Source organism: Pagrus pagrus (assembly GCF_965226575.1).
Source record: "Pagrus pagrus genome assembly, chromosome: 23".
NCBI lineage: Eukaryota > Metazoa > Chordata > Actinopteri > Spariformes > Sparidae > Pagrus > Pagrus pagrus.
Window position 1 is genome coordinate 5219376 of NC_140205.1, and position 26797 is coordinate 5246172.

General features: G+C 41.8%; 1 protein-coding gene across 7 annotated transcripts in view; it reads right to left on the reverse strand.

Moving 5' to 3' along the window:
* syt1a (synaptotagmin Ia) overlaps positions 1 to 26797 on the reverse strand; it is a 180454-nt gene that overhangs the window by 84061 nt on the left and 69596 nt on the right. For 5 of the 7 annotated variants that reach the window (XM_084345345.1, XM_084345341.1, XM_084345342.1 and 2 more), the window contains 2 exons: positions 16494 to 16558; positions 2361 to 2455 (listed from right to left, as the gene is read on the reverse strand). The gene's annotated coding sequence lies outside the window, so the exon portion shown is untranslated. Of the gene's footprint in view, positions 1 to 2360; positions 2456 to 2557; positions 2643 to 16493; positions 16559 to 26797 lie in introns of those variants that run through there. The other 2 variants (XM_084345344.1, XM_084345343.1) reach the window with 2 other exon arrangements.

The following is a 26797-nucleotide window of genomic DNA, read 5'->3' on the forward strand; positions in this document are numbered from 1 at the left end:
CATACAGGAGAAGCATGTAGATTCACAGATGTATCCTTTTTGGGCAAAAATTCAACAGATTGAAAGCCAAAACTATATATTTTTTCCTCCTCCATCACACATTCATGTCTTTCACTGCCTTCCTTTATAAGATTTATGTGACAAGTCATTACTCTCAAATGTTGCCACTCCATGATAACTAATCCACTGTAACACTGCAAGGTTGTGTGAAGGTCAGCATGTTGCCGGGATCCAAATACAGGCTGAGCTGTGTTTAAGCTTCATGACGGTACGGTACATTAGAGCTGCAACGATTAATTGATTAGTTAATCAAAAGAAAATTAGTTGGCAACTACTCTGATAGTGAATTTCAATCAATTTAGGTATTTTTGAAGCAAAAACGTCACAGATTTGCTGGCTCCAGCTTCTTAAATGTAAGGATTTGCTGCTTTTCTGTGTCATTTCTGATGTAAATGTAGATATTTTGGGTTTTGGAGTTTTGGTTAGACAAAAAAAAATCAATTTGAAGACGTCACTTTGGACTTTAAAGACTAATTTACTACATTATTTGAAAATAATCAGCAGGTTAATCAATAATGGAAATACAGTACAGTGTGTGTCACTTTACGGCCGTTAGAAAAACACAAACACTGTGTGAATGGGCCATATGAATGGGTGCTAGAGACGCTCATTAACTATTAATGCGCTGGGAGATCTCACAGCTGGATACACATCACACAGCGTGGACACACACAAGCAACAAACAGTTGTCAAATAACCTCACAATGCCAGCCTCAAAGAGAAAGAATCATATTAAATAGCTCCCATAAATGACTCCAGATTTTGACACATAAATCTAAATGGTAACAATGGCATGAATATGAAAGGTGAGCAGATTGTTCGGGTCCACTTGGGGACGCGGTAATCCATTTTTTTCCCAAGAAGCCACAAAGGCACGGAGGATGTGAATAAGACTTATTGAAGCCTGTCCGAGAATAAAGGATTTGAAAGGTGGCGGAAAAATGAAGTCAAAAAATCCCACTGAATTAGTTTCCTGCGTTTGAAAAGACTGGGAGCTGCGTGTTAGCTTTCATGGCTCGCTCCTGCACAAGACAATGGAATCAAATAGACGGTGGGCTATTTGAAGCCACACAATCTACCGACCTTCACCTCTTTCATGTTTCTAAATGAGGGAAGAAGAAAGAAATAGAAAAGCGCAAATGTTATTAAGCACAGTGAAGCTTTGTTCAGCCTCTGGCCCTGTAGTCTGCCTTTGTTTAATAGTCTACTGTACGTCAGCATGCATGAATGCAGGGAGGGATGGGAGAGGAAGAGAGATGGACTAGTTCATTTCAGTTGAATCTGGGATAATGAGGATGGAGAGAGGGAGATAAGGAACGACAAAGGGGAAATGACAAACAGCAGGGAAGGCAGGGCAGTGATTCGATTTACAGTATGACTTCTCATTAAATGACAAAGCCCCGGGTTGGGAAGCCACTGTATCAGACTGTACAACTCCTGAACACGGCACGTCTTTTCTCTTTTCTTTTCCTTCACCTCTCTGACTACACTGCTGCCACCGTCGATCTGGAGCTCGACCTAACCCTCCGTGGGAGTCAGCTTATCCCTGTCCGTCACTAATGTCACGATTCCTATCAGCTATAGAGTCACATCCAGCAACAGGGGCTGCAAGGAACGATTATTTGCACTGCCTCATAAATCCATCAGTCGTTCGGTCTAAAAATGTCAGAAAAATGCCGAACGGTGTTTCCCAAAGCCTGAGAGATGACACCCCAGTTCTGTCCACAACCCAAAGATATTCACATTTAAGAAGATGTAGTCAGATATTTTCTTTACTCCCATTTCCTTAAAAAATTACTCAAACCGATACTTGGTGAAAAATTTAGGCAGCTCTCTCCAGGACTCATAAATGCAGATGGAAACAAAACTAACTGCTCGCAAACCAGTTGTCAAGGAGCTTCAAAAAATGATCCCACAGATACTTAGATGTGTGGAAATGTCAACTCCGATCTGTAGTGAGAGTATTTCACACTAAAGTATTGCAGAACGAGACAGTCTTTCCAGTTTCCCCACACTTCATCTGATCACAGGAAACTATTGTGTTTTCTTTCTGAGTAATCCCCGTCATTGTAAATCTGACATCCGCCTGACATCTGCCATCCCGCATGACACCTCCTCCTCCTCATCTTCCTCCTCTTCCTCCACACGACCCGACTCTTCTGATCGCAATTACAGTACGATTGTCCTGCGAGCCACGTTTGCTGAAACACACGTCAAAAGCAGCGTGCTCTCTCCGCTTCAACCAGCCATCACATGTATCGTTTTCACTATAAACACGCTCTCTTACAATCCTCTCTTACCTGGCAGCACGCTGTCTTCCCCGGCTCCTCTTAAACAATCCCAGCGAGGGGGTTTCGGACAACTTCTTCCTTTGCTGTGGGAGCTCGATGTGGCACTTTAGGAAGAAGAGGGAGAAAAAAAAGGGAATAAAAACAAAGGCTCAAAAAGCAATGTCCCCCCCTTTTTTTTTCCTCTCCAAACGGCAAGAAGCACTCACGATCACACACTCGCACACCCAGTCAACAGCTCTGCCAAGCGAGCAGCTCGCTATTCCTCCCTTCCCTCTCTCTCTCTCTGTCCGTGACACTCGCCTCCTCTCTTCCCGCCCACCTACTCCAGCCCCCTCCCCCAACTTCTCTCCGTCTCTCCCTCGCTCGCCCGTCGTCTGTCAGACAAAATGCACACAACCCCTCTATCTCCCTGCTCACTATTTTCTGACATTTCCCCCCCTCACCCACTCACACCTTCTGCTCCATGAAAACAAATATCCACACGCAAACTTACTCTCGCTTTGTGCTATTTTTTTCCTTGGAAGAAGACAAAGCACTTGTGAGAGCCTGATAACATCAAATGATAATGAGGCATTCAAATTGTACATGATTACAGTTCTGACTCCATTTTTAACACCATAACTGCCGCTTGATCACACTTATTCCTCTTTATTCCATCCTCCCCTTCCATCTTTTGTCTCCTGTCTCTCCTCATGTCTCTCCGGTGTATTTGATGCTGCTCACGTGCTCTTCTTCAGACAGCAAGTCAAGGGCATTCCCAGAGTAAGTGTATGCTAATGCTCCGCCTCGAGGAGCTGCCTGGCGTCCCCTCGACTCACAGCCCGACCAGATGTGGCAACCGGGTCTCTCAGGGAGGGGGCAGCAGATGCGAAGGCAAAGGAGGACCGGCAGCAAAAAATCTGCCAAGCGGTCGGGTCTCATTTGGCCACTCGGGTGGACACGGGGAGGCCAGCGGCGCCCGACTTGATGGAGGTGTGAATGTTTAATGGCGCCTTATTGGCATGAAATTCAAAAGTACTTAAGCCTACTGCCAGCCTTTTCAGCCAAGAGAAGGTGATGACAACAAACAGCCCTTTGTTTAATCTGATAACTGACAAAAGATCACAAGGATGGAAACTGAATATCCCCTCCGTGTTTGGATGTAAAGACTTGAAATGATTGACAAGAATGGAGAAGGAAAAAAGAAGAGAGAAGCTGAGCCACGTTGTGTTTCTGAAAAAAGAAATAAAATGTACTAACACGAGGTAATACTTCATGAAGGTTACAGACAAGGACTGAGTATCATTGAGGCTTTTAATATGCTGACAAAATACCTAATGTTCTGCGCTGATACCAAACAAACAACATTTCTTGAATGTTAAATGTCGTCTCAACGCCGGCTGCAGTACAAGAATCTCAAAAACTACTTATCAAAGAAGAAAACAACTCTGAACAACATTTACAGACTTCTCAAAGAAGTACTTCAGTCTGATATCCTGCACTGGTGATCTTAGATCCCTACTTTTATGGGATCTAATGGTTGCTGTTCGAGCAAAGAGAAATAGTCCTCAGATACCAACAAACTGGTTGGTTTTTAGGAAAATTGGCTAATTCATAATTCGGCCCATTTGCCAGGGTAAAATGTCACTGATACATTCACATGTGTACGTGTCATAGCCTATGTACAGTATTGACATTTCTGAGAAACGTGTCATATCACGTTCACATTATATGTTTATGGCCTGACTTTTAAATTGGGAGGTGGCGGGGATTGTGGTGGAGATACAGGCGAGAAGGCTGCCAGTTTGAGATTATGTTTCAACATTTGTAAATGTCACACCACTGGATATTTTTAAGGAGACCCGGGGACAATTTCCAGCTGTGTTTGTGGCGACAAAAAAAAAATATTTTTGACGGGAAGTCAGAACATCTTGAGCCATGTTTGTGGTGCCCAAGCAGGTATTTTAAGCCAAAACATGATCTTTTCCTCACCGTAACCAACTGGTTTAAATCCCTTAACCTCACCAGACCACAAGCACAACATTGTCCTAAATTTAACCTAAAAAAAACAAAGAAATGTGAAGTGTCATGATATCCATAGTTACATTTATTCTGCCGATTGGGTAGAATTTGCTTTTCACATGATTATTATAGAGAGGTGATGCATTTTGTTGCATGCTTGATTGACTGGTGCGTGGACTGGTTAGCTGGAGGGCAAAAACCTATTCAGAATGAGACCACTGATCAGAGCTTGTCTAATCAGGTTCTGTAATTATCATGCTCCAAACCTAACCATGAAGGCCAATTATAAGCTCACAACCAAAAGAATTTAAATAATAGTAATTGTAACAGTTATTATACATGAGTTTTCATAATATGCACCCTATGTATTTATTTGTACCATGTAGTACCACAGTTTTAGTGTCTAGAGCCCTGTTTTATTGTGCAGTACAGTTAATTATCTGAATTGCGGTATTATTATTATTAAAATCAATCCTGGTGATGGCTTTGACAGTTGTAATATCTTTTATATTCCTCTGTGTTATGGCACAGCACCAAAACTCACTGTTGAGTGAATTAGCTTCTCTTACACCGACTTCTACTAAGTTTCTATCTTCAATGAAATCTTTTTCAGCCTCTGGGTTTATACTTTTTAATAACTTTTAGTTTGTAATAAAATCATCACTGCAGATGAAAGTTGAAAGGGAGAAAACTGAAAGCAGCTCATGCATACACAGGCCCACAGCGCCTGACTTCATAGTTCATTCACAGTATTTGTGTTTCGGTCATTATCAGGATATGTTATTTGTGCCTTGGCGAGTACTTCGGTATATGTCTTGATACATTTTAGTCAGATATGTACAATAAATAAGGAATAAATAAATAATAATAATAGATAAATAAACTTTGGCCGTTACGAAAGTCTAACACCTCCAAAGTTTTCATGTCTGTAAATTTGAATCTATGAGTAATAGTTGTGCAGCGCCCTGCCGTTTGTCTTCTGTGCTTCCTGTCTGCCCTTACAGCCACAACAAGCCTCGCATTAATTTCCCTGAAGGGGTCATCCAATCAATCCTCTCCTCAGGATATCCTTGAATTTACCTTCAAAGTGTTCGCTTGCTTGTTTTATCTACTGATTAATTAAGAACCCTTTTTTTTCTATTCAACATCACATCTGTCTTTCGAGCTCATTTGTGAGCTGCCGGGAAACAGGAAGTCTGCAGCAAACTGTAACTGTGCGAGAAAAGCGACTGCGGGCGTAAACAGATGTCAAATGTGTGTGTATTGTACTTGCATACTGTATGTGTGTCTATGGAGAGAGTAAATAAAGTGCACAGGCTGATAAAGTCAATGAGGCACATGGCACTGTTGACAACACACACACAACATGTATAAAAGCTAACAGACCTATAGCCGGGACCGAAGCAAAGCAAACAGGGAGTCCATGTTAATGATTACCAACTAACACCCTGCCTGGACACTGCACAGCTTGCTCCTCTGCACATAAGCGTTGGCTCTGTGTGTGCCTTGTGTCATGAGGCCTTGGAGGGATCGATTACTGGCCGGTGCAGATTTGTGGCACAGCAGTCTTATAGTTCAACCCTAATGAGCAGGGCAAGAAGTGCATCCATGCTGAGCGGTACATGCCATCATCTATGGAGAATATGTATTGTCTTTCCCAACAAATTCAGCCAAAACCACATCCTAGCGGTGCAGAGGCTGTCCGCTATCACAGCTAGGGGCTGGAAATTGCACACCTCCACCCCTTCAAACGTAAACCAGAAGATAAATAATGCTTTTGGCCAAACAATTACCCAGAGAAAGAGAGTAAACACTTTGGAAAGTCTACATGTTTGAGTTGTTTTCATATTCCACAGAGGAAAAACGTAGGTAAATCACTAATGACTGCGCTGGGTCTCTGGGTGCAGATTACTGCCCTCTGTGGACGTCACTGAGCTCTGACGGTGCAGCACTTATCTGTGTTAAAACACCACTGACATCAGAAGACTGAGAGCACAAATGTGCACTGTGTGAACATCCTATTTCCTGCTGGACAGAATATTTCCTTGAGAAAATAGAAGCTTTTATTCCAGACTCAATGAAATTCTCACTTTATTTGGTATCTCTGGTATCTTGGAGAATTTATGCTAGATACTGGGGTTGGTGCAATCTGTAAGAAATGCAAAAAATAACCAAAACTATCAACAAACTGTGAAGAAATTACAGTTTTGGTGTCATGTTAAAGATGTCAGTGCAACGTCAGTATGCTAACAGGCTAGCCCATAGCTCGTACCTCAAGAAGTCTGATAGTAAACAACACCAGCACTCCCCTGATGGAGTCAGCAGCTACAGTTAGCAGCAGTTAGCAGTTACTAGTGATATTCACTTTATTTGATTTAATTTGTGTATTTGACAGGGGATCTAAAAAATATATCCACGGTATCCATAGTCCCTAAGCTGCCCCCATTTGTCAGGAGTATGAATAAAAAACCTGAGTAAAGAGCCGTACTCAATCCTAATTAATACATACATAAGTACAAAAAAAACAACAACAAACAAAAACAAGTCTGCTAATGGCTGTGCTGTGTGATTGACACATGACATCTAAGAAATGTAAAGCAGAAAAACGACGGCTCAAACATCAAGATGAGGCCAAAAACATCGGGGAACATTTTTGCCACTGATGGGACAAAGAGAAGATGAAAGTGACAACAAGCAATTTTAAAATGCTGCAACAGCACTTAATGCTTTTGAATTTTAATGAAAAGTCAAGTGCCACATTTCAACATTTCAAAAGAGCAAGGAATATGAGCAGAAAAGCAAAAAAAGCAAATCTTTCCGACCAGGAGCCTGTGAGTGGTCGACCTAGATGAAACAGGAAAGGGAAAAGGGAGGAAGCGAGATCAACAAGGTGAAGGTGGACTGAAAAGGGCGAAATGGCATTTAGAAGAAAAAAGGCGGTGAAATAAAAGGAGATGGGTGAACAAAAAGGACAATTTCCCAAATGTCAAGAGCATTTGAATGGTCACCTTTGGACACTGTAAATCACTGGTCTTATTCAACCACTAAGAGAGAGGATGTGAAGCTTTACAACAGGAAGAAGCTTTTGTGACTCAGAGATGTGGACCGATTTGCTCTCGACTTCACATTTTATACACTCATTTCTATTTCACACAATTTGTATTACGTGTGGACAACAATGTAAATCCAAAAAGGTTACATCTTTAGTTATCGTCATTGTAAAAACTGATACAAATATTACAGCTACATTTTGGAGAAATAAGCATTCGAAAGGCAGAAGTAATTAAGTCATGGGTATATATTCATTTTAGTGGTACACTGTATCCTCGAGCAAAAGGACAAAGGACATTTTCCTGATAAAATCTAGAACCTGCATCACGCATGAAAAACAAGGTGACTGCTAGACTTGTCTACAACAATTAATTCAGTGCTAAGAAAGGCACTATCTGTCCTTGGCAGCGAATTCTGCACTTGCCATGTCCATATTCGGGAGGTGTGATATGTCCAAAATCTCAAATCCAAATATAGGTCGTTTTTTTATCCAGATAACGAAATTCATCACAATATAGCACATTTTTCATAAAAGTGCAGAACATGTCACAAAAACTAAAGTCACGGACACTGACCAATGGCTGACCATCAGCCTGGTGTGTCAGGGCCCTCAGACAACACATTACAGTGCTAATATTTTTAAAACAATACAGTTTTTACGATATATGCTCATGGCAACTAACTAACTAAAGTAAACTAACTAAAGTTAATGGGATACGGAAAGATTGTGTTTATGGCAGGAAACTATTGTTCAGCCATGGTTCTGTATAAGACACAGAAACATTTTAGGTTAGGGAAAGACGGAAATTTCAATTACAGGTCTATGACGGCTACAAACTCCAGACTCCTTCATCAAAGTCATTCAGCACCACTTCCTCCAAACCCTCTTTGGATACAGAAAGGGCATAAGACCTCCTGTGCTGGCACTGGACATAAAATTGTTGAGTGCTGGACTTTTGCACTTTTGTCCAAAGCAATGTACGATAAGTGCGTTTGAACTCAGTTGGCAGGTAAGAGCATGGGTTACCAGGGAGGTTTTTTGAGCCTGATGCAAAGATGAGAAATCTGACTGATACTGTATAATGACAGATTCCTTCATATCGATCCTGTTTCCACTGAAAATTTCTCAGCAGGCCCTCTGCCGGACATGTCACTGCCGTTTTGTGGTATTAGGTTGTGTAATTCTTAATTTTTGCCCCATTCGACTTGTATTGCTTTGGCCCACCCAGAGAATCTGGTGCTAATTCTCTCTGAGACAGAGACATGCACTTCCAAATGGAGGAAAGTAGCCCTAATTACAGCTGATGCTCTCGTTTAATCTCTCTCTCTCTCTTTCTCTCTGTCTGTCTGTCTCTCTCTCTCTCCTGCAGGCAGGAAGCTGCCACAAATCACTTACAGCTTTATCGAGGGATAAGTGGCTGTTCAAATATGGAGCTCTTTTCAATACACACAGATGTTCCTTTTACCGTCACCCTGCTCGCACCCTCGCATGCATGCAGCAGATACTGTACGTAAACTCCCCCCTCCCACACACACACACACACAAAGACACACAGTTACACACAACACCTGCTGGGGTCAGCAACACTTTCCAATGCCACTGATGTCACGCAGATGTTTGGCTGCCACCTGAGGTTACAAGAGGAGCAGAGGAAGACCGAAGAGCTGCTTGTTTTTGTTAAATTTCCCATTTTTTAAACTCCTAACAACTTCGGTGGGTTATAAAGTTACTTAAAAGGACAATAACTGTGGTTTTGAATATTTTAGCTACAATTTGCATACACCTACCCACTGCTGAGCGTTGTCCAAAACACTGATTTACAACTTTCAGGCAGCTTTTCTTCTCATTCATACCTGTGTATTATCAAAACATATTCTCTTGTTGTTATTGTTATGATCTTGTCAAGGTTACACAAGGTTGTACTGCACATGTGAGGTTGTGAACCTTCTTATTGGTGCTTTCAAGGACACTCTGATGACAGGAATTTAGAGTAAGTGTTCAAAAAGCATTGGAATCTGTTATTACAGTATAAAGTCAAGCTTAACTCAACAATTGATCAACAATGGTTCAAATGAATACATGTGATGTGAGAGGAGTCACTTGTAGTGATGTACTTTGCAGCTCTGCAGTTGCCATTAACTCCATGGTGTGTTTCAGCATCTTAATCTCATTGGCAGACAGACAGAGTTAGCAACTAGCCGGTGACGATACTGAAGCAATTAGCAGGAGTTGATGGAGACCAAACAAGGCTAAAAGGACTAGCAGGAATTACACTCATCAGATGGCCTGAGCCGCTGATGAATGAAAATGTTGTTCTGAGTTTAATGGATGTTTTAACAGACAAACGATCGCTTATGTAAATGTTGTGTTTACGGCTTGTTTTGTTTCTCCAAAGTGGCTAAAAAATCAATCTGTGCTGCTTCAGTCTAAAAAATTGTTCAGTTATGTAAAGTTTGTACAGTCTTAATATATATATATTAGACAGACGTGCACCATTGCTTCAGAGTTGACCTTTATCCATCCGCTTATAACTTCAATGTAAAAATAAGCCTTGCAGAGGAAGTAGAAACCTTCTATTAGCATGCTCAGTAGCCTCTCTCTCCTGTCCTTCTCTTCTAACTCCAGTCACCAGGCACTGCTGCTCACAGAGGCCACATCCTATTCATCCCAGCAGTGTTAATTACGACAGTCTTATGGAGAGATAAGTGGCCCTTTTGACCTGAGAGTCCCCTTGACTCACACACACGAGGAAGGGAGAGGCGACGTGAGAGGAATTCACTGGGACTGATGACTGAAGCCCTTTGCACTGAAAGACACATCGAGGCAGACACACAGTACAGTATGGAGAGAACTCATTTTACGCAAATGAAGCCACTGAGGAGCATCTTAGTGCAGACGGGATCAGTGTTTCTTTTTGGAGTGGCCCTGTCTGGGACGGGATCGAGGAGTCAGCGCCGCCTGTTAGAGCGCCCCGGGCCAAGTCTGTGTAGGGGACTCAGAAGGGGGATTAGTTGGGATTTAGAGAGCAGTAATTACCCTTGCCCGTGGAGGGTCCGGTAATTAAATTACCTTAGCAACCCCCGTTACTGCCCAGCCACACAGAGCCTCCAAGGTCAGCGTGAGTGAAATCTCAGAATATTCAAATTTGTTTAGTGTTATCAGAAAGCCTCGCTATGTGGGCAGTGTGGTCATTACTATGACACGTTTTTAGAAACCTGAGATGGTATCACATGCATCATGCGTCATGATTGTTTATAATTGTGATTTTTTTTTTTGTGCATGTGTTTTGGGTATGATTAAAGTTTTATGAAAGTTTTCCGGTACCGGAAAAAATCCTCCACACCATATGGATATAGGTTGTAAGTATGATTGAAGTGTCTGATTCTGGGTTGAAAGCACATTCGAAAATGAGCTTTTCAATAACAGGAATGTTATATGCCTCACTAAAATTGCTAGTTTCTTTAATGGATGAATGTGACATGGAGTAAATTGGTGGTTAAGTGAGAATTGAGCCGAGGTTAAAGACCAGTGGATTTGGAGAGAGAGAAAAGAGAGACTGAGATGATGCGTGGGAGTAGCAGCAGCTCCCACACAGGAAGGAAAGTCACGATCCAGCACTCAACAGCACTCGCTCTTCAGCTCAAACTGACATATAAACACGCCAGCAACTCCCCGGCAGAAATGCAATCTTACATTCGCTGCACATGTAAAGTCTGAAAAAGCAATGTCCATAAAAAGTCCCATTAGGCTCTGCACTAAATTCATCTTGATGCCACTGAAGCTTCAGATTTGTCCCCAATGGTCTATTTAAGTGACAGTCACCCGACATTAAGCTGCATCACTATTGAGCTCAATAGATCCATCAGCTGCAGCGGGAAGATAACATCCCAAACCGACCTACAGGGTTTCATCCACGAGCATCCATGCAAACACAAATGCACACTGACATATACATGTGGACTCACAGAAGCACCTACACGCACTCAACCAAATCACATCATGCTCAAACACAGACCTGCATTCTTGATTTCTCTCTCTCTTTAACTCCTTCCGTTCTGTTTGTGTTGATGTCCTTTGAATCATTCAAAATTTATGATGAAGGTAACTTCTCCCTTTCCTGAACAACCACAATTTTTCTATGACAGTTTTACAGAACAATGATTAAACTCCACTGCTCAGTACGGCTGTACAATATGCAAAATTATTTTGACACAATTTTATTGGTAATGGTCAATTATGATTTTACCAAATAAGCATGTTCCCTTATGTCTGGAGAATATATCATATGAATGTCTTCCTACATTAGTCAGAAATGGTTGTTGATGGTGTAATTATTGTTTTATTTTCCATGGCAACGGCGGTGCGTGGAGATGCAGCGGCCAGTAGCTCCTCCAAATTATGATACATTTGAGCTTTTTACTGTCATTTTCTGGCTTTATTGCTGAAACACGTATCGTGCCTGTGGATTACGAGCAACAGGCTTTGAGACCCTTGCGGCCCACGGCGTCTTTTGACCATCCAACCTGACCAGCCTGACAGCTCCACGGAGGAAGAGAGTGGGAATAAGAGTCATGCCAATCCAGCTGTCTCCGCCACAACATCCCAGGACACAGGACTACAGCGGGACGAGGAGAGGTGGATAAACAGTATGATTTTTTTGTTAGTAGAGTGCAGATGTCCACTATGTGTCTCTGGGGGCAAACTGAAGGAGTTGATGATCAGCCGGTTAAGAGGAGTGAGGAGTCAGGAGTCAACTGCAGCATAAAACAGGGCAGTCAATAAAATAGGCTTTCCAAAAATGTGTGAATCACCTCAACCATGAGATGTCCTTGAGGAAATATTATATTATATATAAATATTATATAATTAGCTGTGGACAGAACCACACACAGACACATACAAAACGTATGATGCCCTCCAGGAGTACATCTGGCGGAGATAATAATTTCATGTATTCATGCTCATTATATTCATGTTTGTGGAAGGTCAACAACATAGAAAGCCACCATTTCTATCTTCTACAAGCAGCTGGTGTGGCTGCACTGAACACAGGGTCACCGGAAATAACTAGTCGGTCGTCAGCATTTTTCAGCTCTCTCACTCCTTATATTTCAGCCGGGTGCTGGTCTAATACCTACACAAGGAAGCTGTCTTCATGAGAAATGAATACTGACAAAAGTTATTTGGGTGGAAGTGTAGTCTGTCTGCGTGCTGATGGAAGCAGTCTGGTTGGATCCGTGCCGTGCTGTGTACAACAGACAGTATAGTACATGGCAGCACAATTGCTCATTAGGCACAATTGACTCTGTCTGTCAAGCACCTGTGTTTGGAGGAGGGAAGGCGGCCGGATGTGTTTCTTGGGACTGCAGAGGATGATTGATGCCCTTATTGTACATCAAGTGTAAAAAATTATCAGACACCCAAGGCTTTTCCTCTACTTTATTTTTTGTCTTTTTTCATCATCTTTTCAACTTCCTGAGCTACGGGAGGGAAGCAAGCCGAGGAGGGGTTGGCAGCTCTCCAGAAGCAAGTCGATCAACAGACATGTATCACATAACGGTGCCATTACCATCCACTGCAGCCCACTGGAACATGTGGAAGACATGAACAGCTGGTGCCAGATACCCTCTATAGCACCTGACGGGTGTGATGCTATCGACTTGGCAGAATTAGGCCGCCCCACACAGCAATAATTACAACAAGAGATCTTAATCTCGACCGTGTGAATGAAAGCAAAAAAGAAAAGTGGGGGGGGGGCAATCTGTCAGGAAAATTTCTCAGTCACGTAGGCTCCCTGAAGTCACATCCTCCTATATTCTCCACCCCCAGAAGTCACCTTGACAGTGCCCTTCACGGCCCTCCATCACTGCACTGCCTGCATGTGACAGCGCAGATCTCACATTGTTTGTTCAATTCAGAATCACTGCAAGGTGTTGAAGAAAATACACACGCCGGTGATTTGAATTAAAACACCCGATTCATGAGGGAACAAAAATACTAACTACTCACTAAACGCTCGTATTATGTGGTGACCTCATTTCCCCAGTTCAAATCCACACAGGATGTGAATTAGGGCATGAAATTTAGGCGGAAGAAAAACAAGAAGTAATCAGATGAAAAAGTAAATCCACAGAAGTAAAATCAAGCTAAAATTCCAACACTTGATTGGCACCAATTTTTAATCAAAACGGAGGTGTCTTAATCAAAATATTGTGCATAATTTGCGCTGAAAGTATTTTGCAAATTACACACGCAGAAAAGCGGTTCATATGTGAATAAAATGGTGGCTGGTTTCAACAAATTTGTCACAAAGTCACAAGAGAAATGAGCGCTGTGCGGCAGAAAGCTCATGCCGGTAGAAAGCTGGGGATAGAGGGTGGGTGTAACATCTTCATTTAGCCAGTGTCAGGGAAGTGTGAGGGAACTGGACTCTAACACACACTTTCTTCTCTGTTAGTAAGCTTCAACAACGCCTTCATTCTCTGGCTAAACGACAAGCTTGAAGGCGGAGTAAGTTACAGGGAGCCGGGGACCCTGGGACTCTTAGTTTAACCTCGTCTGCCCTGATGAACGCAGCTGAATTGCATTTGTTTTAGCAAAGAAAATTGGGGCCCTGCTCAGGACTACAGAAGGCGGAAGTACAGACACTGTCCTCTCACTCCATCTGAGCTGCATGCTTCTCACTTTCTCCCCCTCTCTCCGTGGACGGCGCGCTGCCACTTTGGATATGTCACGGGCAATAAGGATGAAAAATTGGACTGCTCTTTGGGTGCCCGGTCGGCATGCCGGCTTCGTCCTCCACCTTCACAGGCCTGGAGGAGGCTGAGCTCCACTCTCACAAAACAAAATAGGATTTAACAAGGCCAGAATAACTCACAATGCCTCAGTAAATAGCCACTGAACCCTGCCTGAACCAGCACTGGTGGAGGAGTACAGACTTTAACATAGAAGTGTGGAGTGAGAGGATGGAGTTTGACAGCAAAGGGACGAATGTGCAGGTTTGAATCCATTAGAAACAGCCAGGTTATATCCAAACTCATGTGCCAATTCGGCATGAATAAAGACTCTCCTTTACCACACTGGAAAATATTATTGTATCAAGGTATCAAACTGTGACAACGTGAATTTACAAAATTCTGCCCATTTTTTCTGATGTTATTTTTTTCAATATACTGTGGTAATTGAACCAGAAATCTGTTTCTATGATTCTAAGTCATGTTTTTATCCATTTAATTTCAGCCATATCACACAGCCCTAGTATATTTGAGATACTCATTCACTGTCATTTATCAGATTTGCTGCCATAAAAGACAGAAAACTACAAAATATACACATCTGAGAGCTCACAGCCAGTTCATCACTGACAAATCATTGATGACAATAGTTGCCAATTAATTTTCTGTTTATAGAATAGTCAGTAATTCACTTGTTTTATTTCTTTTGGATCATTACTGCTCACTGAATATCAATTAGTGATGCACAGATCAGATAATCACACATATTTAATGTGACAGCACAACCTAACAGACATCATTTAAGGCAGATAGGGTGGCTACAAGGATAGCGAATGGGACCAAAGAGTCTCTGGCTGCATGTCTGAACCCCAAATACTGTGGCTGCTTCTGATACAAAGCACTGTATCGCTGCTGATGAGTAGGTCAACATCAGTGAATGAATGTGAGTAGGTGAATGTGGCATGTGTTGTAGATCACCTCGAGTAGTCGTTAGACTAGAAGAGCACTATATAAAGTCAGTCCACTTACTGTTGCACCTAAACTTTTTTTAATGTTGGTAGAAGGTAGGAAGTTGAGCAACATGTGCTTAATAATGAGATGTCTGTTGAATGATGAGGACAATGGTGATTTATTAAGACATTAACACAACCAGTTAAATTTCTCCTATCCATTTAGGCAGGGTACAAAGGATCCAAACTATATTCTCTGTAAGTAACTTCAGCACATTTCCATTTTTCACATGTGGGAATGTGTTGATATGAAACTACAAAGTCTCTCTGTACTCAGTATTCAGCCTGAGAAACAGTTTCCAACAGATTCCCAGACGACACATGATTCATTTCTTGTTTCTCTTTCCCTCCTGATAACACAGCTTGTACAATGACAGGTGGATGTAGAGTACAGTCAGCGTGCGATTGTATTCCCCTCTGATATAGGGTAAAATCAATAACACATTATTCAACCCATATGTATCGGACCCATAAGCAATCCATCGTCGGGGCGTGAAGGCTGCGCTATCTGCATAACTGACAGTTTTTTCCACACGCTGAATCTAAACAGTGGGTGCATCCACAAATTGGTCCTCTGAGCCGCGGCGGCGTCCTCTAGGGTCAAAACAGACCTGCTAATTTTCTATTCATATATTCACAGTGTCAGCCTCTTTGTGAGTTTACAGTACACTTTGGGTTTTGGGCTGAGAATATTCCAGTTAAATAAGCTTTAATCGAACAGAAAAAATATGCTACGCTGCAGCTTCAGCAAATAACTTTTTCCCAAATGCACGCTGCTGCATTTTAATCCAAGGTTGTATAGAAAAGGTTATGACACATCGTCTTCTGTACTCATGACGACCATCTGAAGAATATATAAATATAATGTAACATTTAATGCATCCACAAAGCTGTCATTTTTCTTACTTTGTATTGGAGAAGAATAATATTCAGCAGGGGAAAATACATTTTATGTCCCACTGAATTTATGTCTTCTTAGATGAATTCTCAATAAACAATAAAACATGAACATAATACCCAGCATCAAAGTGCATTACACAACAATAAAATTGCTTTAAATGAATCTGAAATGACCTCCGGAGGGGACCTGCTGTCTTACATACATCAAGCAAGGGTGGAAAACATCACAGGAAGGAAGATAACAAATAAAAAAGTAGAATAATGGGATCGTAAAACCTAAACTGTAATATAAAGGTATGGATTGAAGCACTGAGAGGTGGAAAAAAGTATAAAACAAATATTTGTTTAACAGCAGGTTGCACGACACTGTAGACACATGACATTTCAGTAAAAGTAGATTTTCGGAGCATTGTGTTACGATTGGTAAAAAGGAAAAGAAACTAACCTTTAACTCAACGCTGCAGTGCCTCTTTTAATGCTTCCTCTGCACTCTCCAGCAGTCACTCAGATCTAGAGAAGGTGAAAGAGACAAGAAAGACGAATGATTGAAATGATTTTAATGTCTATTTCACGCTAGTTCTCACAGCTGAGATTCTTCCAGGGGTTCCTCTGAGAATGCAAAATGATAAAAATAATAATAATCATCATAATGGACATAGAGTTGTAACATCAATGCAAGCATCTTAAAAGGAACAGACTGCAGGTACGCAACACAAAGACAACGCACATGCTTTGTATGTGAAATCTGGGTATAATCAGAGTGCACAATGGGCTCCAACAACTGCATCGGGAAGCAAGGCACTTCTCTTGGCCCTGTTGATTGTTCCATCAGCTCAGTAATCAGCGCATGTCAGTGGTGGGGTGTCAGATATCCATTATCAATGGACTGTTTTCACAGACAATTGGCCATGTTCAGGGAAAGGCCAGTGGAGACCAGCCATGTGTTGGAAAAGCAGCGGAGAGAGCAGCTGGGGATCTCCTCCCAGCAGATGCTGCCTGCTGTGGAGGTGTGGGAAGATTTCCAGTACAGCCCGGGTGGAGATTATGGAGGTCTGGGTGCTGTCTACACTCACTACTCCTGTCCTACATTTCTTTCACAAGGTTTTTTAATGTAGCGTAAAGTCTTTGAAACTGTGTAAAGCTTTAGTGCTGGAATGAATAGTCAATTAACTGATTAGCTGATTGACAGCTTCTCAAATGTAAGAGTTTGTTCATTGTCTGTTTTATAGCAATGAAAACCAAATATCTTTGCGGGTTGTGAACAACAAATGATGCCAACCTCTTCTTGATGTATTAGCCTGTGCAATATTAAATGAATTTACACATCAGGGACTGCTATTTTCGTAAAACACTAACCTTACTAGGCAGTAGGGGTTTCACAGAATATTCAATTAGTCAACTACCAGTCGACAGTGTATCGTTGGAGACTAATCATTCAACATTTAACTGACAACATAAAGGATTATAGAGCACCGTAGAGCAGAGCTCTTGACATGACTGATTATCGGGTGACAAAAAATGATAAATCACCTGCGCTTATTCAAACTATTTAATGTATTGGTCATGAAAGCCCTACAAAGCAAGGCATGGATGGATTCATAAGATCATGTGTTCAAGTGCTTCAAGCAATGTGCTTGATCAGTGTCCTTTGAGGAATTACAGGCAGCTCCGGGCCTGGTTTAGGCGCGTAGTGTAGATATATACTAGGCTATATAGTAGTTTACTAGATGCTATACTGTAGCATCAGTTACATCAGGAATGGAGAGTAGTTCTTTATTAGAAGAGGAGCAAAGAACGGCACTAAAGGCTTCTCTTAATGGAAAGCATGTTTGCGCTCTTTCACCGACTGGCTTCGACAAAAGTTTACCAAGTGAATCCTCCTTGGGATCACGAAAGTGTTTCACGCTTCAACACATTAGATTTCTTGTGTGTAAGTGGAAACCACACCTGTGCTATAAGACAGATATAAACATCACCAGAGTAATTATGACTCAATGCCTGTGGACTCCGAATATCTGCAGCAAATGTACTGTAAACTTGCCTGTTGGTTTTCAAGAAACCTAGACATGAATGCTAATGTCAGAAAATATGAGAATATCCAGTACAAATTCCAACAGAAATGTGTCCGTTGGTTTATGAAGTCTTATGAAGTGGGTAAGTTGTGAAAAGTAATCTGCCAGCACAGGAGGAGATGAGACTCTGCACTGTAGTTGTGTGAATGTGGTACGACTACTGATGACTGCCATTCATCGCCTCCCCCTCATACTGTGAAAAGTGTATTTACCGGCCAACTGATGCACAGATTAAAAGCCATTACCTCTACTTGGCAGGAATACAAAGTCAAATATTCTCAGACAGCGCGTTCATTCACATTTCAATGCACCTGTCAAGCCTTATCAGAACACAGAATTAGAGTGGAAAGTGAAAGGGCAAATAAATCCCATTTACATCGCACAAGACTCATTCAAACATACTCAAATGTTGAATATCACTGTGATTTTTTTTCTCCTACACAATCACAGCAGAATATTGGTTTAAAATTACATCCATTATTGTGAGACATGAAGCAGTTCATAATAGATTAGGCCACATTTATCTGTCACTCAGTGGCAATCCAGTTGGGTTCAATAGCATGTATTATGATAATCTGTCAGCTAAGTGCAGATTTTTTTTACTTGAAATATAAGAATAAGAATAAGAAGAATTTCTAATGTGTTACCAACCCCAGGAACATTTTGTGCTCGCTTTTGTACGTGATAACAAGTGGCAGCCCTTTTCATTTTTCCTAATAACATCACAAATTTGTCGTATATCGGGTCCCGCTGGAGACCGACGGGCTCCTCTCGACACGTTCACACACTTTCCAGCTGCTCTCACATGTAAATCACAAACAGAGAGTGCAGGCTGGTGACAGCAAGTCGCATTGCAATCTTGAGCATGAATCAATGACACGTCGTCTTTTCAAATGCGCTGCTAAATATGCACGCATAACAAATAGCATGATCGGAACACAATGAGCATGTCATCGTGATATTAGTCGCTGGGATCTCAGTATTTGCCTCTGTGGCTTTCAGCAGCCATCTGCATGGGTTCTTTTGTGAGGCTTCGTAGGACACTGTTCCCGTTTCCTGCTGTGTTTTCACATTGTCTTCTCCGATCCTTCTGCTCGTCCGTTCTGACCAATTTTGCTGGACTCTTCCAAAAAATCCCACTTCCAAATATCACTCTGTTTGGAGGTATTTGTCGTCCCATCTATCTCTCTCTTATACTTCCCTAGATGTGTAAGATAGCTCTCATTTCAGTCATCTGAACATGAAAATGACACGTCTTCTTCAGCAGATCTACTGTTATTTCGCTCAGGTAGTTTCTGTCATTTATAGACTTCAAGCACAGACAATTTGAATAGATTCTTCACTCACTCCCAGCACATCAAATACAGCAGTCTAGTCGCTGATGCTGTACTTACCCCTGGAGCGTCACCTTCTTGAAGGGGGTGGTTGGGGTGTCATTCACAGGACTTTTACAGCGACCTGGGATCGCTTCCCATTTTTGAGCGATACCCAGACAGACGCAAATAGAAGTTTCGTTGGAAGGAAGTAGTACTGAGAGAGTTTTCTAATGAGGAAGATGTTTCCAACGTAACTTGCACCTGTGTCTGCAAGGAGTGTGCTATTGTTCTACTAAAGAGTGGTTTGTTTTTAATCTATTCAGCGTTAGTAAGTTACTGGCGTTAATGACAACTGATGTCACGTACGTATGACATTACATATCTTACCCCACCTGAGTACCTTACGATACAAGACTGAATGTAGTCAATTTAAACCTAGGGTATGATCTCTTTCTAACCATAACCAAGTCGTTGTGTTGTCTAAACCTAATTAAACAACGACAACTTGACCACTTAGCCTTTATTTTGACAGTCTAACCCGACCTTGCATACAACGTATTAGTGTTAGCTGCCACACTTGAAAAATTTGGCGTGAGAACACCTTCACTCTTGGGCAAAGACCGATCCCTGTAAAGAATATGAACCCGAACCAGATGTAGGCAAATTTCCGAGGCTGCAATCATGCAACCGCAACCAATTCCCCTACTGATATTAGTAGCAGAAATGACATTCATGTCTCTCACAGCACCCTTGATACGGCAAATGTAACATGCAACCCAATCTCCATGCTCAACAACCTGTGCAGTAGCTTATGTAACGACATGATGAGAAGGCAAGGACACAATCTTTAGATCTGTGTGTAGACTGAGAACCAGTAGGGGGGGGGGAGACACTCGACAGGAGAGATATTACCACAGTAATCTACACTGAGAGGGTGAGCAGAGGAGCAAGCTGACCTTGAAGTGTTTAACCTGCCAATCAAAACAGTGTTTCTCCTATCTGACAGGCAGCGAGGCAGAAAGCAGAGCCCCAGATATGTCAGCCAGGTCCAGATGTATAAATGATGTGGAGACATGAAAATAATACGTGCACCAATTTCCACACTGAACTCTAGTGATATCCCCCCACCAGAATGTGTTTTGTATCATGTGTATCCTCATGCATGCTTTACACCAGACGCACACCAGCCTGTGGTGTGGCTGGAAAATGCTAAATCTCATGAGGAGGCCCAAGCGGTTGTTTGAGAAGCAGACGCTGTATTGGCTAACAAGACTGAGGCTGTATTTATACTGTTTACCCTGCATGAAAATACACAGAAAATTAGTTCGGATGGAGCAAGACTATCAATGTAGCAGGGGAGGCCACAGACGTTGCGTGAGTTTTACAAACTGTTGCACAGTGTTTTGACATCTGATAAGCTTTTAAATAAATTCATATGTAACTCAAACAGAACTTCTGGATTGGATTTCATGTCTCACCTGTAACTTTAACCACAGGTCTCCACCAACCCTTGGATCCAAGTGGGTTCCAACAGGCTGGGCCAGATATGGACAAAAATGCAGAAATGATGTTTGGGTTCAGGTCGGATTCGGGTCACGTCTTAGATATAAAATAAACTTTAATAAGCTTAACTGCCTTGGGCTTGACATAAAAACGCAGCATAAAAAAACGAACGCCTGTCGAGTTTGAGTCGGGCTCGGCTTCTCTTCTCTTAGATTCAGTGAAGTTCAGACAGAAAAATTCACTCTATTATGAACGCTTATTGAAGCTAAGAAACATGTCTCCTTCCTCCTTCAATTTGGTCAGAAATCCATTAGCTCCCAAAAATATATAATTAAAGCGTGTGTTGTTTAATCATATATTTCTGTGCCATTTAGGGAGAAGAGGATGTGTTTTAAAACACAGAGGAAATTAGGTAATTTTACTCATGATTAGAAGCCTTAATAGCCTGCAGTGTTAGGATGCAACACTGCAGACTTAGTGTTAATGCCCAACTGTGCAAGGCCACTGGCATTATAAATAGAACCTACTGCCGTGTTTGAATCAATATAATATATTGTCGCAACAAGGCAAACGAGAACTCTTCCCTTTTTAAAAGCTCCACAAAATAATTACACAGTATCCTTAATAAAACTGAAGAGGGAAAACATTTTTGCGCGACAGAAAAACCTTGGAACCTGAACATCATTGAGGCCAAATATATAAAAGCTTATTTATATCAGAAAGCCTTTTTGTGAATGAATGAGCAGGGTAACGCTGGATCCGCTGTGCTTTTAAACCATGTGTCTCATACTACAAAATGAATGCCACTGAAGAGCATAGCAACTGTTTCCCCAGCATGCCTCATAACAACCATGCTCCACTGTGCAGTAAATCTACATAAGGTGCATCACTATGCACATAGGTCTCCACCAGGCATACCATCTGGTCCTAAGAAGACGCTTCTACTGGTCGCTACACTGAAGCTATCAAAGATAGAGTAAATATCACTGCTAGTGTACATTATGTCTCTCTATGAAACTGCTATTTTGTTGAATTCTTTGACTTCCTAAACTTAAAATTTTAGCAAGAAGTCGGTAAAATGCTTTCACTTTGAACGTCCGATCATAAAAAGAGAATAAAATCATGTGTAATTAGATCTCTGACACATGTATGATTTCTAGACTGAGCATGTTGTCGTACCATTTCCGCTCATTTCTTGATATCTTCACCGTGTGTGGTCTCTCACCCAGATGCCTTGTTCTGTTGCTCATAACAGGGTTTTATCCTGTACGACACTTGGTTGACTGACGGTGACTATAAATGTTACAAGGTGCAGAGATTGACACCCGGCAGTGGAACGAGTACGAAACAAAAAAACATGACTCCCGGTAAAGCTGTAACTTGAGACTGAGGCTCGTGTTTTGTCATTTTTACAGTTCTATTTTTGCAAGAAAAACTCGCTCATAATTCCCATGTGGCTCCATCCCTCTATCTGCCATAACAACACCCCGCCCGCCGTTCTTCACACCTCAGAGTTTGAATCAGGTCTTGGGTGGAGATATGCTGCACCTTGGTAAAATACAGACTCTAGCAGCTGTGCTATTGGTGGATGAGTTATTCTGTTGTGACACAAATGCAAACTGCTCTTTCTGCTTATGATGGCTGCTCACTGGGAGAGTAATTATGAACCCCAGAGATCACTTTGAATGGAAAACGCCCTTCATGGGGAGGCAGTCATGTCAAATTACAACAGTCAGGGGTTAGTTTTCACTAAAAAGGTTTGTAAAAGATACGAAAACTTTCTATTTGAGGGTTTGAATAGTGGTCCTCATATCCTTTGTTCTTTTCTTTTGCACTTTCATTTGTGCCTCCCACAGTTTTTGTGATGCATCTTTGCGGGTCGCCCCTCATCTCCAGTGACGTCGCGCAGTTTTGTGTGCACACATGCCGAGCTGCGAGGCGACTACATCCCATCGCCTTTAAAGACATGAAAACAGGGATCACAATATCTCCAGCGTGGGCCTTTATCCCCGTGGCAGCGTGCTGTCCTGCACAGACACTGCCCTCTGAGCAAACAAGATTACATTGATGAACAGAGGCAGGCTTGTTTACTCCCTGTGTCAAGGTACTTTGGGGGTGACTCACTGTCAGCGAGGAAGAGAAACTTTGGAGATGAGATGCAGCTCTCAGTTATCTGAGGCGATCAAATGAAAATGCTCATTTTAGAGTTTTCTTAAAGTTGGTCCTCAAATAACTCCAGCTGTTCAGGTCGCTGTAGGGCAACAATTAAAACTTCTTATGAACTGTCTGTTCTTGTTTTGTCTCATGTGTCATCTTAGATTGTTTATGAGTTCTGTCCTAAACTGACCTGCCACAATTATCTACATGCAAGCCAAAGTACACTCTATATCTCTTCAGCCAACCACGTCTCCTACGGATGTTCATACACAGCACATTTCACTTTTAAATATCTTTTGTAAGAAATGCAACAGCCAACGTAACTGCCAAGATTTTCATCCCGTGCAGGAATTAGTATCATGTTCTTAGAGGAGAGACAATGGATTCCTAAGCATACAAAGCATGAGATTTTTCAGTCAAGTATTTGAAAAGCTGAGAATGCGACTCAAGAATCAACCTTCTTACAAATCTGACCTTTTGAAAAACCTATAGTAAGTGATTTTGTGCCTAAACCTTTGTAGACCAGGGTTGACGAACCCTAAAAATTGAAAACTGAAACATAAAGTTGAAACGTACAACAAAAACGTAAAAGTCAACATACTGGTGGTTTGCAGAAATGTAAAATGTCAACATTTATTCTGAAAACTGGGTTGCAACAGAATATCAGCAGTTTCGGTGCTTTAACCATGCTGAACATACCATAATCACAATGTTTCAGGCGCAGATATGGAGTGTAATGGATGAAAAGATGCTGTCAATGAATAATACATGGGTTGTTATCTTGATGTATATTAGTTGTAATTGGAGAATCCATGGCTATACAGAATCTGGCGGTGCTACAGTTATTCAACACTGCAATGCAACACAACAGTCTTGTAACTCAAACCAGTGAATACCCCCATGTTGTAGGTACATGCTGATATACAGGCCAGTGCTTGGTCAAGCAATGTTCATTGTGTCACAACATCTGTACTACTCGCTCCATGTAAACATTGTTCATGGACTTGACCAGTTTAGGTCACACACGATTGTGATGGATGTCTGGTGTACGGTGCAATTGCCGGAGCAACAGAGATAGCTGCGCGCTTGGTTGGCAAACCGCCATTTGAGAGTGGGCTCCATCTTGACTCTGGATGGCTGATTCCTATCTCATTCTCTGTCATTTGCCACAATGGTTTATCTCTCTACTGGAGGCAATACTCGTGTAGCATCCTGAGGTGAGATGATTGTTATTCATACACATGCCTGAGGCATCATACAATGCCCAGGGACCCTAAACAGCCAGTGTATGAGTAAAGAAGCTGGACATGTCATAAAAGAAAGCTTGGAGACGGTTACAGAGATCTCGGATAAACAGCAGCTCTGCCACTTCACTCAATATATTCAGCAGCTTTACTAGAATACAGAGAAACTCCACATGAAATATCCGGACATGAAATGCTTGCATGCACCTATAAGAAACATAAATGATGACCTATAAAAAGTCATTTATTTCGGCGTCTATACTGATGATTTGTATGCAGCACAGTGTGCAAGCAGGAGGTGAAAGCATGCAATCTACAGGCAATGAAAATCAGCCTGGTTCTTCGAGACGCAAGTCACATGAAAGCAGTGTCTATAATGCTTACAGAAACATGCTTTATTAACATTATAACCTAACACATCAGCTCGATCTCGCAGAATATTTGTAAATGCATACTGTAGAAAATGTGCTTTCTTCCTCCCATAAGAACTGAGCTTATGGAGTCATAAAGGGAATTTCTGTTACAAACAGGTAAGCAATTCTTCTGAGTCATGTTTTAATGTAAAGCCTTTTACATTGCAAATGCATGAACGCTCCATGAATAAAGCTTTACTGACCTTCATGTACACTGTGCTGTATATAATGTCTGGATAGCCTTTGCCCACCAGGCTAAGTGCAATAAATATCATTATGACTCTGTGATGTCAGCAGAGATCATGTATTCCAGCCTCCTCGGGTTTATCGCAGCAGAATGTAAATCATAACATGTGAACAGGTGTGTCAGCTCTCTGTGGAGCACTGCGCTCATGTTTATGTGCCAGGAAGTGCAGGCAAACTAAACTAGGCCAGAGGGGGGTCGTGTCCATGGTGACAGCAGCAAAAGAGCCACATGCCAGCTACTTGGAGGCATTTTTGGGAGTATTATGCTTCATAGAAACTGCTGTTAATCCTATCGCCTTCCATTTCTTACATATGAGGGATAGTAATATTTTCATCGCTTGGAACCTCAATATTTTTGACCAAATACTTTGATATCAATATTGCAACATTATTGTAGGGATTACTGCTAAACTCACAAAATACAAGCGTTGACAGTATAAAGTGAGAATGTTCTCAGTAATAAGACTGGCAGTAATTTTGTTCTGGAACTAAAGGTTTCGTCTTTTGAATATCACGAAGCTCGTATTTTACACATTGGTGGAACTGAAAGTATATCCTTGAAAAGTTTCTACTGCCTTTGGACTCCATGTACCAATCCATGGCATCTTTTTTGATAAAAGAAATGCACCGAGGCCACCAAATGAAGCCTAATGCACTAGCATCATAAAAGACAGTCACCCCAGTGCCTTTAATGCACCTCTCCAGCGTGGGCTTTCCAGCAGATGATCAAAGCTGGTCCAGACCTGTATAAAGCTTGACTCTGAGGGCAAAGGGGTCCATTGACTCCAGCTCCTCTCCCTTGCCTTTGAGGGCCCAACTAGGCTTTCATTTGCTCCTGCTGCCTCACTGCTATTACCTAGAGTGGATGCCCTGAGAGACGCCTGATGCTTTTTCTCATCTTTAAGTGCGAGGGGACACGGTGTGCTTGGCAAAAAAATAATAAATTAAATATATAAATGCAGTCATTTTCTGTATTTTTCTTCAGGGTTATTTTTTTAAAGATATGTTTCATTATAAGGAGTTGAAATAGGAAAGTTTTGGGGGTGCAGAAAGGGCCAGGCTCCTCTGTCTGACTGCTGTGTCAAGTTTACCCCTGCTGTGGGACACATGGTGCTCTGGTGCTTTTATGCTCTGGAGGTAAAAGCACCCTGGAATTTGTTTACACTCTACCTAAGACTGACCCTGTGCATATGTCATTTTGTTGCACTAAGGGATTTTTTTCAAGAATTGGCATCTTTCAGGCTTTTATTATATTCACATGGCCGCTGAAGAGAGTGAAATGTGTTCGTCTTTCAGCAGAGCTTCGTTTCCATTTTGTGGTTCATCCACAGTACATGCTTGTTTCCAGACGGATCGATTCTTCAGCACGTTTGAGGATTAACAAAAGTTCTCCTGCTTCTCCTGATAAATTAAATACGATATTTTAACTTTGCTTTGGCAAGATCCCTCAGCTCATCTGTCTAACAAAGCAGCTTGTGAGCACAGAATTTATTCTTAGAGGAGTGAAAAACCTGACGTAGATTTCAGAAATAACAGCACCAGTCTTTGGAGGCGTTTTGTTACCTAGCAACTCGACTGCAAACCTACTTTACACATTAACTAAATAGAATTTGTAGCACGGTCCCAACAGACAGACAGAGCACAGAAGAGCATCATAACATTAAAAAAAGGAAACTTAATCTGGCTCATCCTCTATGGGAACAACTGCGTCAGGCACAGGAGGAATTAAAAATCCTCTCTGAAGTTGGGGGAGCGTTGACAAAGCCACGCAGGCAGAAGGTTCACTGGTGTTTGAACA